The following is an 11469-nucleotide window of genomic DNA, read 5'->3' as shown; positions in this document are numbered from 1 at the left end:
TCTCTGGAAATTTATTATAAAGAGAATTGAATAGGGAAAAATGATCCCTAGACAGAAAGAAGCTCATCACAGATCGTCAAATAATAATTACACACACAAGCACATAACACACACACACACACACACATATTTTCTACATTTTTTAAAGTAACACTCAGCATAGACCCTAATTGTATTAAAATGATAATTTTAAATACTTTGTAGAAACATAGACGAAGTTTCAGATGTAAATGGAAAAAGAATAAAAATCAAAACAAATGAAGAAAGGAATTTACACTGTGACTGTAATTATGTAGTTCATGTCGTTCAAAAGACTGACAGTTAGTTTGCAAAACTAAAAATCATGTTAAAATGCTGGGATTATAAATAGTCTATTTTTCTAACATTTCAGCAAGATTTACTCAAAGCTACTTTGTTTTTTCTTCAGAGATTTGTGTCTGGAAGGGTAAATGATTTGTCATTCTCAGCCTTGTCATAACAATATTATAAAAGTTTTGCTTGCTATGGAAATAAATTCATTCAAATTTTAGTTCACCACTAAACCCTGTTAAAATGTTGATGTACAGAGAGGGGAAAATCTTGGAGAGAACTAGAAGAAAAGTTGAGATTTCTTCTCATTTCAGGAAAACAAAACTATCATCAACACCCTAAAATACAGCATTGCTCTCTGCTCACTTAACTATATAAATGGCAAAATAAAGTCATGAAGAAAAGGGAGCTGGGACTTGTTTGAAATTATGAGATCATCTGCATGTCAAAGAAAATAGTCACATTATTCTCTAAGGCTAAGCTGAAGTACCCGTGGGCCCAGCTACAGGGACCTGCAGAAACTTCTGATGTTGCACTGACCTGAAGCTCCAGGGAGATCTTTAAACTAAGAAGAATTTTGACAATAAGTTGGAAGAAATAGCTACACTAATTTCAAGGAAAACAAACAAGTCACTGAACTGCAGATATGCCCAGGGATTTCTCCTTTTTATGAACTGAACATGAAAATACACAAATGTGTCTCGACTTTTAGGCATCACAGCATTAGAGTGAAATCTTTTTTTATTAAGTTGATTTTATTTTTATTAAAGATAAGTATACCCATCATTTAAAGACACAAAATTCTATAAGGATTAAAAAACAAACAGCAGAGAATTCATTTTAGCTAAATCTTTACATATTCACTCCCTTATCCCTAAATAGTTGCTTATAGTTAGTTCCCTAGCTGGTTTGGCTCAGTGGATAGAGTGTCGGCCTGTGGACTGAAGGGTCCCAGGTTTGATTCTGGCCAAGGGCACATACCTGGGTTGCAGGCTCGATCCCCAGTGTGGAGCATGCAGGAGGCAGCCAATCAATGATTCTCTCTCATCATTGATGTTTCTATTTCTCTCTCCCTCTCCCTTTCTCTCTGAAATCAGTAAAAATGTATTAAAAAACAAAAAAAAATAATTGCTTAAAATGATACTTTAATTTTTCCCCATTTGGAGACACTGTGAAGTAAGAGGGAAATTTCTCCACAAATACACACACACAACTCACATTTCCCAACATTCTAACTTCTGAATTTGGTGAAGATAAGTATTCTCAGTTTTATTTTACTAGATTCATGATAGTCACAGCTGAACTGTATTCTTTACCATGATTATTTTTGCTTTCCTGAACAATATTTTGTTTTCTCTATAGTCTTTTTTCTTTATTTGCTAAGTTTATATGTACTTACCATTGACTTAACCACCTAAATCTCCCCCAGAGGCATGACCCTGTCCCTAATATACTGAAACCATTAATTAATTATTGCGTTGCTTGCGTTTTTAAAATACATCTTTCAGAACCACCTGCCCTGCATTAGCCTGGGTATCTTCTGAACCTGATCTATTCCTTTTCTCAGGAACTTTTCTCATTGATGTCTTGGGCATCTCTTTTGCTTCTCTTCTGTTCTGGAGCCCTGCATATTTTTTTCATTCCATATCTTGCCCTGGTTGGAAATCATCTATATAAGAAATACTCAGAATTATTAAGCCATTGCTCTAGTATCTTCCATTTTCCAATGCATCTACTGAGATTAGCTAATGCTAATCTGATTGTTGAAATTGTAGATATTCCTGTTAGTATTCTTTGGCAATTTCAGAGTGGTGGGCATCCCCATGGGTCTATTTCATCCAATGTGTACTACCCTGGTTGGGAACTTCCATGCTTGGAACTGGTGGTCATGTCTACATGTTTTCTTTGAGTTGCTTCTTTGATGATTTTCTGTACTCTTGCACTATTTCCTCTTTCTGGCACTCATACTGTCCTGATGTTGGACAATGTGGTTGGGTACTTTCATCTTATTTCTTTCTTGCTTTTTATAACTTTTCCTTTTTGCCTTTTTTCTTGTGTTTCCAAAACTTACCTTCTCACTATTATTTAAGTTTTCCATTTCTATAATTTTTTCAATATCCAAGAATTTAGTTTAGTAGCTAAAGTTTTCTTTTTCTAGCAAATCTTCCTTATTATATGGATATATTTTCTTATTGCTCTGAAAATATTAATTATATTTTAAATATGTTCTTTTCCCTTAAATTGAGGGTCCATATAATATAGTGGTTATTGGTATGGATTCCAGTAATTAAGTGCCTTCATTCAAGTCCTAGCCTCACTGCTTATTACTTATGTAACCTTGGAAAGGCTAGTTAACCTTTCAGTATCTTAGTTTCTTTATCTATAAATATTATAAATGATAGAGTTGCTCTGGATACTGTAGACTAATGCCTATTTAATGTTTACAGCAATGCTCAGCATCAGGTAAGGCCTATATGTTTTATGTTACATGAGAAGCTAATTATTTGTCTTTTTTATTGTTAGGTTTAGTCTTTGCAATTTATAAATCATATCTTTAAATATCTTGTGATCTCCAGTGGTATGCTCAGATCTGCTTCTGGAGCACCTAAGAGATGGTTGGAAACTTTATGCATGTCAAGGGTGTTTCCATGTGCAGACTTAAACTGTAGGCCATTTAGTTGGGGAACTCTGGATGTCATCTTCATGTTTTGAACTTGTCAGATCTCTTGCCTGAAGAGTACACACCTATCTGCCCTATCTGCCTTATAAGAGAAGGTGGCTGGGAATTTCAACATTCGGTTTAAATTTTTACTTAAAAATTTCTACAAGGTATTTTCATCCACCACTCTGCTTTATGCTTTCTGGAGAACAAAATTCAGACTTCAGTCTGGACAGGAGGAGCTAAATTAGGGAGAAAATCTGGGTGTCTAACTTCCTTTTAAACAAATGTCTTAATTTAAGTTAGGTCTCAGATTTTCCTCTCACTGCCTTGAGAATCATGTCACTGATCTGGTAAGTTAGCAACGATTTAACCACAGATTTCCAGGCCCAATGCTCTCAAAGGAAGTGGTTTTATATCTTTCTACAACTCCCTTTGCTATTTTTAATGGGATTTTAAAGAGAATAAAGGTAAATATGAGAGTTCAATTTACCATCTTTAACCAGAAATTGAAATGACTGTTTAAGACAATGAAAGGCAATTATTAGTGGGGAAAAATTGTCTAAATTGTACCTAGGCTTTTATCTCTATACATTTCCCTTTCTTAGCAAGCATTGATATTTTGGGAATAGCACTTAGAATAATTGCACCCTGTGCCCATTTAACATTTTTTCTCAATGGCAAAGCAGAAATAAGACCTAAGTTCTGAATCTAACCACAGTATACTGCCTCGCCAGCCCTGGCCCTCTGCAGAGAAACCCCCAGTAGCACCAGGACGCAGCATCAACCAGCCAGCATCACCTTCTCCACTTTGTGCTTAAGCATGGAAACATACATGAGGTTGTCTATTTGTGAGTTGCTACATGTCAAATGGTCCCAAAAGGAAATTTCAAGAGTGGCATAGGGCTTCTAAGAGAGCATAGAGAAGCATACTCTTTGGAAATGATTCAGAAAAGCTCCACAGAAGAGAATGAGAAAGTGAGAGAGAGCAGCAGTCAAAACAGCCATTTCCCATGTGTGTGGCATGGGGAGGGAAGGGTTACTTTTACATTCAAATCTGATACAAGCAGTACTTTTAAACAGAACATGCTTTAGGGTAAGAGTTATTTCTGGAAAGGTCGTTCTCACCTCATACTTCTTTGGGAAGGCAGCAAGTTAAAGGAGTTAAATTGGAAGTAGGTGTATTATTGTGTAAAACGTGGTTTCAGCAATGCTAATTAATATTGCCAGGCTTAACTAGTCATCTAGTCTATTTTTAAAAATATATTTTTATTGATTTCAGAGAGGAAGGAAGTGGGAGAGATAGAAACATCAATGATGAGAGAGAATTATTGATCGGCTGCCTCCTGCATGCCGCACACTGGGGATCAAGCTCAAAACCCAGGCATGGGCCCTGACCGAGAATCAAACTGTAACCTCCTGGTTCACAGGTGGGTGCTCAACCACTGTGCCATACTGGCTGAGCTATTCTATTTTTTTAATTAAATAAAATTATAATTAAATGGAGATTTGATTCCATATCTCCAGGGCTACCACAGTGGGGTTTATAGCAACCGCTATCACTGAAACATTACCTCTGTAGAGCCATAATGGCAGCACCATTCCTCCTGTAGGAAAAGATCCAGTGTAAGAGGGTAGCCCCTTTGGTATTGTACCGTCGAACTTATTCTGCATACAGCTTGCCCACAGCATCTGCAGCAGAGCAGCTTGACACTGAGTCATGTGAGCTCGGTGTCTTTGAAGCACTGAGTCTGTCCACAGCATGTTCTAGCTGATCCAAACATCTCGACTGTCATTGACACCAGAAGAACATGGTGAATGATTTAGGCATGTAAGAGATGCTAAAAAGTGAAGCATTTCTCCTCCTGCCTATGTTCCATCAGGGATTCCTGGAATCTACACTAATAAAAGACAAAGATGCTAATTGACTGTACCTTTGCTATGCTCATCAGCCAATCAGAAGAGTATGCAAATTAACCCAACAAAGATGGCCATTAAATTTGCATACAGCAGGCAGCAGTGGGATCCCCACCCGCTGCCCACCCCAGCGTGGGATCCAGGCCTGCCATGTGTGGCCAGGGGCGGGGGCGCGGACAGTAGCACAATTCCCAGCCGCTGCCTGCCCCAGTGCAGGATCCAGGCCTGCTGTGTGCAGGGCAGGGAAGACAGGGCAGGCACCACGGGAGGGCGAGCCATCTGCCACCAGGGAAGCAGGCCTAAGCCAGCAGGTGGTTATCTCCCAAGGGGTCCCAGACTGTGAGAGGGCACAGGTTGGGCTGAGAGAACCCCCTCCCTGCCAGTCCACACATTTTTGTGCACCAGGCTTCTAGTTCTATATAATAAAAGCCTAATATGCAAATTGTCCCCTTGAGAGGTTGTTGGACCACTCACTATGACATATGCTGACCACCAGGGGACACCGCGGAACGTGACAGGTGTCCACAACACACTGCTACCTCTTGCTGGCTACCTGGGGGCAGGATGACAGGGATGGAGGTGCTGTGAGAGTGTGGGGTGTCCACTAAACTCACTCTCACTTCCCTTGATACCCTCCCCCAAGATGCCAGGGCTCACATGCCAGGGAAGCCCCTGTGCTCAGGTGCCAGGCACCTGCAAGGAGCCCATGGCCTCTTCCAGATGAGCTGGGCTGCAGCCACTGGAACCACAGGGTTCGCACAGGAGACAGTCTGCAAGGCTGGCTAGGAGAGAGCACATTGCCCACCCAACTTCTGTGCAGATCCGCTGGGCAGCCCAGAGGCCCATGCTGTGCCCTGCTCTTCCACACCAGACGCTTGTGCTTCCATCACCGGCCAGGCCTAGAGACTGTACCCATGCATGAATTTTGTGCATCAGGCCTCTAGTTATCAAATAACTTGTACAGCACAACTGCTCTACAAATTTCTCTGAGCTAAACAGAAGTATTTAGATTTAGCTCAAAAAATAAAAAATGTATATTCAATTCTTAAACTTAATCAAACTCCAGATGTTCTATTATACAGGGTGGGGCAAATGTAGGTTTATAGTTGTGAGTATGCAAAACAGAGTTTATTCTTGTATTATTATTTATTAATACTCTGTTTCGCATACTCACACCTGCAAACCTACATTTGCCTCATCCTGTACACTCAAATTTGAGATAAGCATGCTGAAAAAAAAAATCTTTGATGTACAAAAAGATTTCTATTGTATTTGTATTCCTAGCACTTGTTTTGCTTAGCACACATTAAAATTAGATCACTGAGCATTATTTTCTTTTTAAAAATTACCTGTATTTATAAGTGCAAATATGTATTCTATACTTATGTATTTTATATACATATCTATTTTTATGAGCAAAATAGTTGGTCTGGTGCTATTTCTATGCCAATTTACTAAGCCCACAACAGCATGTATCTCCACCAAGCAACATAATTCACACCTCTGACTGCATATTAGGTTTTGATTTGGAGAGGAATGGTGAATAAGATTATGCCATCATGTGGAAAAGTACATTTAAAATACCTTAGGCAATGATATTCATTATAAAATATCCGGAACTTAAATCACCGATTCCCCATTATTTTCTTTTCTTAAATCACACACAAGCCAGAAGACAGAAATGTGCCTGGCTGCTGAGCTGAATGAAGAGTGTGTGGGTCACCCACTGCCTATTCAGAAACGCACTCCCTGATGAAGATGGAAACTGTAGAGAATGTTAATGGAAAGACAGAATCTAAAGTTCCTCTGTAGAGGCTATTACCGGACGCAAATGAAAAATGCAGAGCACAGTGCTCTGGGCTCTTTGGCCCATTCTGCTGAATTGAAAGGGAAAATTGAAAAGGCTCCAATTATTCCATTTATTGCCTTGATGAGTTTTTATAACATGAAATGAATTTTGTGATTAATGAGGATTTTATGAAGACTGTACGTAAAAAAAACTTCATCTACGAAAAGCAAATAGCATTATTTTCTGGCTAGTGAAGGTGAAAATGAAATGCAAAACAAAGTTGATTGACTCCCATTTAATATATAAAAGGTAGCACTAGTTAATAGAGTATTGATTAAAGATATAAAAAGAGATGGTGACAATTCATCAAATATCCTTGTTCTGGGTCCTCGGTGTGGCTGCTTAATAAATATCTTTTCTTATCATTGATTCATATTTTTATGTTACTCTTTTCATATCTTGTTTCTTTTTCCTAAAGACATATCAAAATCACACAATAACATTATAGTAGCACATACTCATGCAAGAAAATATTATTTTAAAAAACTCTTAACATTTTAAATAGGATTGATCTTAAATAGGTGCAGGCGTCAAAGGGCTGGGATACATTTAATTACAACACATCAGCCTTAATTAATCAGTTAATTCGGGCACAAAACTGTAATTGAAATATAGAGAAATATATCTATAATGCATGTTTCATTCATTAGTCAACTAATTTGAACATATGATCAAATACATGAAATTCATAAATTGTTTTTATAAAATATTTATACATAGGACCATCTTTACAACATATCAAATTGTAAAACAATTTTTAAATCTTTGGGAAATGCTTGATTTTCTTTTTAAATTTATCTTCTTTTTCCTTTTACAAGGTGTACTTTCCACAAAGAGACAACTTAACCTCACACGCACACATACACATACACACACACGCACGCGTGCACGCACGCACATACATGTACACACAATTTCTAGCAACACATACACACACACACACACGCGTGCACGCACACACATACACGCACACACAATTTCTAGCAATGTGAAAGAGAAGAAACACACAAGCTGCCTCTTCCTAGGGTCATGCATAAACAATGCCCAATCCTAATTCAGGAAAAGATGTTAACTACTTTATATGCAACAACTGCTTCCTTTGTTTTCCTCCAAATAATGATACATAAAGTGATGGGTAAACCCCTCGGGACTGTACTTCTGCCCTCACGAGAATACATCATGGAGTTCATAACGTTCTGCAACTCACAAATCTTAGCAGTGAATAGATTATGGGGGAAACCACCCTGTTTATAGAATAGTGTTTTTTCTTGACCCACAGATCACTTTGCCCTACGGTTGGCATTTTGAACCTAAGCAAGAAATCAGCAGCTCTGTGAAATCAGTGCCAATCAATCCTACTCCATGTCTCTATCTTAATGGACTCTGATCCAGCACAGGATAAATGGCCAGCTGAACACTCAGTCCAATTGGTAATCTGGTCAGGTGGCCCAAGAAACCTCGACCTACAACCAAGAGACAAGCCAAGGGAAAATACATCAGGTAATTTTATTTATCCTGTGTAGATTTTTAAACAAAACAAAAAATACAGTAATGCATTCTATATAGTGATGATGGGGAAACAGGATTGAGCATTACCCCCCTTGAAATAAAATAATCAGAGAGTAAAAATATTAGATCGATCAGTATTTTAAAAGAAAGTACAAGATTTTAGACGTGAAACAGACAAAAACTTTGCCTATCTTTTGCTCCAAATTTCTCATTTATGTTAAAAAAAGAAAATAGATTTATAGCACATCTCTGTATGCCTACCATTTATAGTCAAGTGTAATTACTTTTGCCATTTACCTTCCAAGATAATAGAAACTAATAGCATTGTGCTGAAATAATTTTGAAGCGACATTAAAAAGCTGCTGAATATAGTTAAGTATTATTATTAATCACTACCTAGATTCAGGATCAATGCAGCTTCACATTAAATTTAGCTTAGCCTGAATTATGCCTGAAGATATATTTAACCATTATGTGATGTTTCTACATAGCTATATAGGTCATACAACCCAAATTTTCCATGTTTATTGCCATGTTAAATATTATATTTCAGTGTCAGCAAATGCTTCCTGCTTTTTATTTTGAAAAATTTAGTCACTTTATATATTAGTGATATTTCATAAGTCATAAGAGTTTCCTGGCATAGTCTAATTAAAATTTCCTCTTGCTGCTGTACTAAATACAATTCCATATGGCCGCGGGCGAGCCACATGCTGCTCTTTGGCCCCTTCGGTGTGGCTCTTCCGCAGATACCACGTGCGGGCGCGCATGTACAGTGCAGGTGAAACTCCGTGGCCCATGCGCAGAAGTCAGTATTTTGTAGAAGAGCCACACTCAAGGGTGCCAAAGAGCTGCATGTGGCTCATGAGCCACGGTTTGCCGAGCCACAGTTTGCCAACCACTGCATATGGAAATACCACATTATTTCCAAATTTTATGAGTCCATAATCACATATTTTTATTGAATTAATCTAAAATGTTAGTATAAACAAAAAAGATAATACTAGTGTTTGCCGCCCTTGATAGTCATCAAATTACTAAATCAATATTAGTTACAATGTGCAGAATATCAATCACTTCTCAGTCTAAACAAGTGGGCAAAGAGATTTTCCCTCCAGGGACATAGGAACACACTGTGCAAAATACCTGCAGCCATCCATAATAACTTAGGCTTGTAATATTTCTCATAGTTTATGAAGGAATTTCACATTTATTTATATTTTATTCAGGTTAATTCTATAAGGTTCCCATTTTAAAGAGGCCAAGGTGCTGGAGCAAGACCCTCCGTGATAGGATTGTATCAAGTTAGCGTGTCTGTTTGGGTCCTTAAGAGAGAGATTATGACTGAGAAGTGGGGCAGACAACCAGCTCCCAGGAAAAAAGTTTCCCAAGCTGCTGTTTAACGATACTCTCCCTTTTAATATTTCAAGTACTAAGGAGGAAGATAAATTCAAGGTACTCAAAGTTGGCCAAAAATAAGCTTGGATGGGAGTTGAGAGAATAGATGATTCTGTACATAATTTAATGGGGGGTATTTTTTTTACTTATATATTCATTCCTTGCCTGGTTACTAGGAAGAGGTCAGCTGCTCTGAACAAAAAAGTACAAAAGAAAGAAATATGCCCTTAAAAATGGGACTATAATAATTATTAAACATGGACACAAATTCTTCTACACTCCACCCATTAAGAGATATTCTCCTTACCCTTAAATCAGGGTGGAATTGTGACTGATACAATTATAGAGTGTGATATACGTAATGCCAAATGGCTTATGAGGACAGTCCCTATAAAACACGCAGATTCTGCCTTGTCTAACTGGGACACTCACTTTTGAAGCCCAAGCCCCATGTCTGACTACCGTGAGGTCTCCATGCCATTAAGAAACCCAAAGCCCCCAGAAGCATCATCCAGACATGCCAGTGAAGCTGTCTCCAGATGATCCGGCCCCCAGTCGGTGAAGTCACTCACAGCCCCCCTGGGTCTTCCTAGCTGTGCCCGGAACACTGTGGAGACAAACTCTCCACACCGTGCCCTTTCTAAACTTCTGATTCCCAGGACCTGTGAACATAAGAAGACAGGGGTGGTTTTGTGCCTTTAAGATTTGAGGTAGTTTGTTATAAGTAATAGAGAAATGCTGCAATGGATTATTTTGACATTTGTCAAGGAAGGGTTTGGGTTTTATTCCCACTTCTTCCTAAGAGCAAGGCTTTGGTATGACAAATAAGAAAGACCCAATTTGCTTTGTAATGGATACAAAATAGCTAAGAGAGGCAGTCAAAAGTCGCAATATAAAATATTTGTTGCTTTTGTAGCTATTTCCCTCTGGAAAAAGTGAAAGATGTAGATTTCAGGATGATATGTTGCATCAACAACACAGAGAAATAGAAGAACCTTGCCTTTCCCTTAAACAATGCAGTCTAAGGCGGGTATAGTGGTGGAAATTACAGAAACAAACACACACACATACACACACAAACAAACAAATAAACAAACAAACAAAAAACATGAAGAGGAGGGGAGAGAGAGGGAGAGAGAAAAAGAGACGCCAAAATGCTCATCTGAGGTGGATGCCATGTGCACCAATAGATGAGCCCAGGAAATGTTTGCATCATGCTCTGGACCATCCACTTATGATTCCTTCGGATAAAGGGAATGGCAAAAGGAAGGGTTATATTGTGGAAGGTTCCTCTATTAGGCTGTTGAATAACCACTTTGGAAATGATTCCAGTAAATCACATTTTTAAAATCTGTTAGCAGAGTTTTTAAAATGTAACCAAATAGTAAAATGAGAATGTTGCCACCTGGCAGTAGGGTACCATCCCTGTGTCAACTTGGGACTCATACAGGGAGCAGCAGGAGGGATGGAGGGAAGGTGAGTGATGCCTACACTCAGAGAACTAGCATACCCTCAATCACAGTTTTCTAACACCTTGTTCAGGGCTTCTAGCCATCTTGAAACAAGAATAAAGCACCCGTCAAGGACTGAACGCAACCATCTAGATATAAAAAGAATATGGAGAATCCTATCTAATAATCTATCTATATAAAACCCTAATATGCAAATAGACCGATCGGCGGAACAACCAAACAACAGGTCACTATGACGTGCGCTGATGACCAGGGGGCATGCACGGAACATGGCGGGCATTGATGGCAGGATGGTGGAGCAGGTGAGCAGGGCACCAGTCACTCATCGGGGTGAGCCTCTGGTGGTTACTGAAAAT

At 38.7% G+C, this 11469-nt stretch overlaps 1 pseudogene; it reads left to right on the top strand.

The window, feature by feature from the left end:
* The window catches only part of LOC102764763, a 17979-nt pseudogene that overhangs the window by 5266 nt on the left and 1244 nt on the right, over positions 1–11469 (top strand).

This window comes from Myotis davidii, unplaced genomic scaffold (genome assembly GCF_000327345.1).
Source record: "Myotis davidii unplaced genomic scaffold, ASM32734v1 scaffold846, whole genome shotgun sequence".
Classification (NCBI taxonomy): domain Eukaryota; kingdom Metazoa; phylum Chordata; class Mammalia; order Chiroptera; family Vespertilionidae; genus Myotis; species Myotis davidii.
The sequence above is the reverse complement of the archived record's forward strand: the minus strand, read 5'-3'. Positions and strand labels throughout refer to the sequence as shown.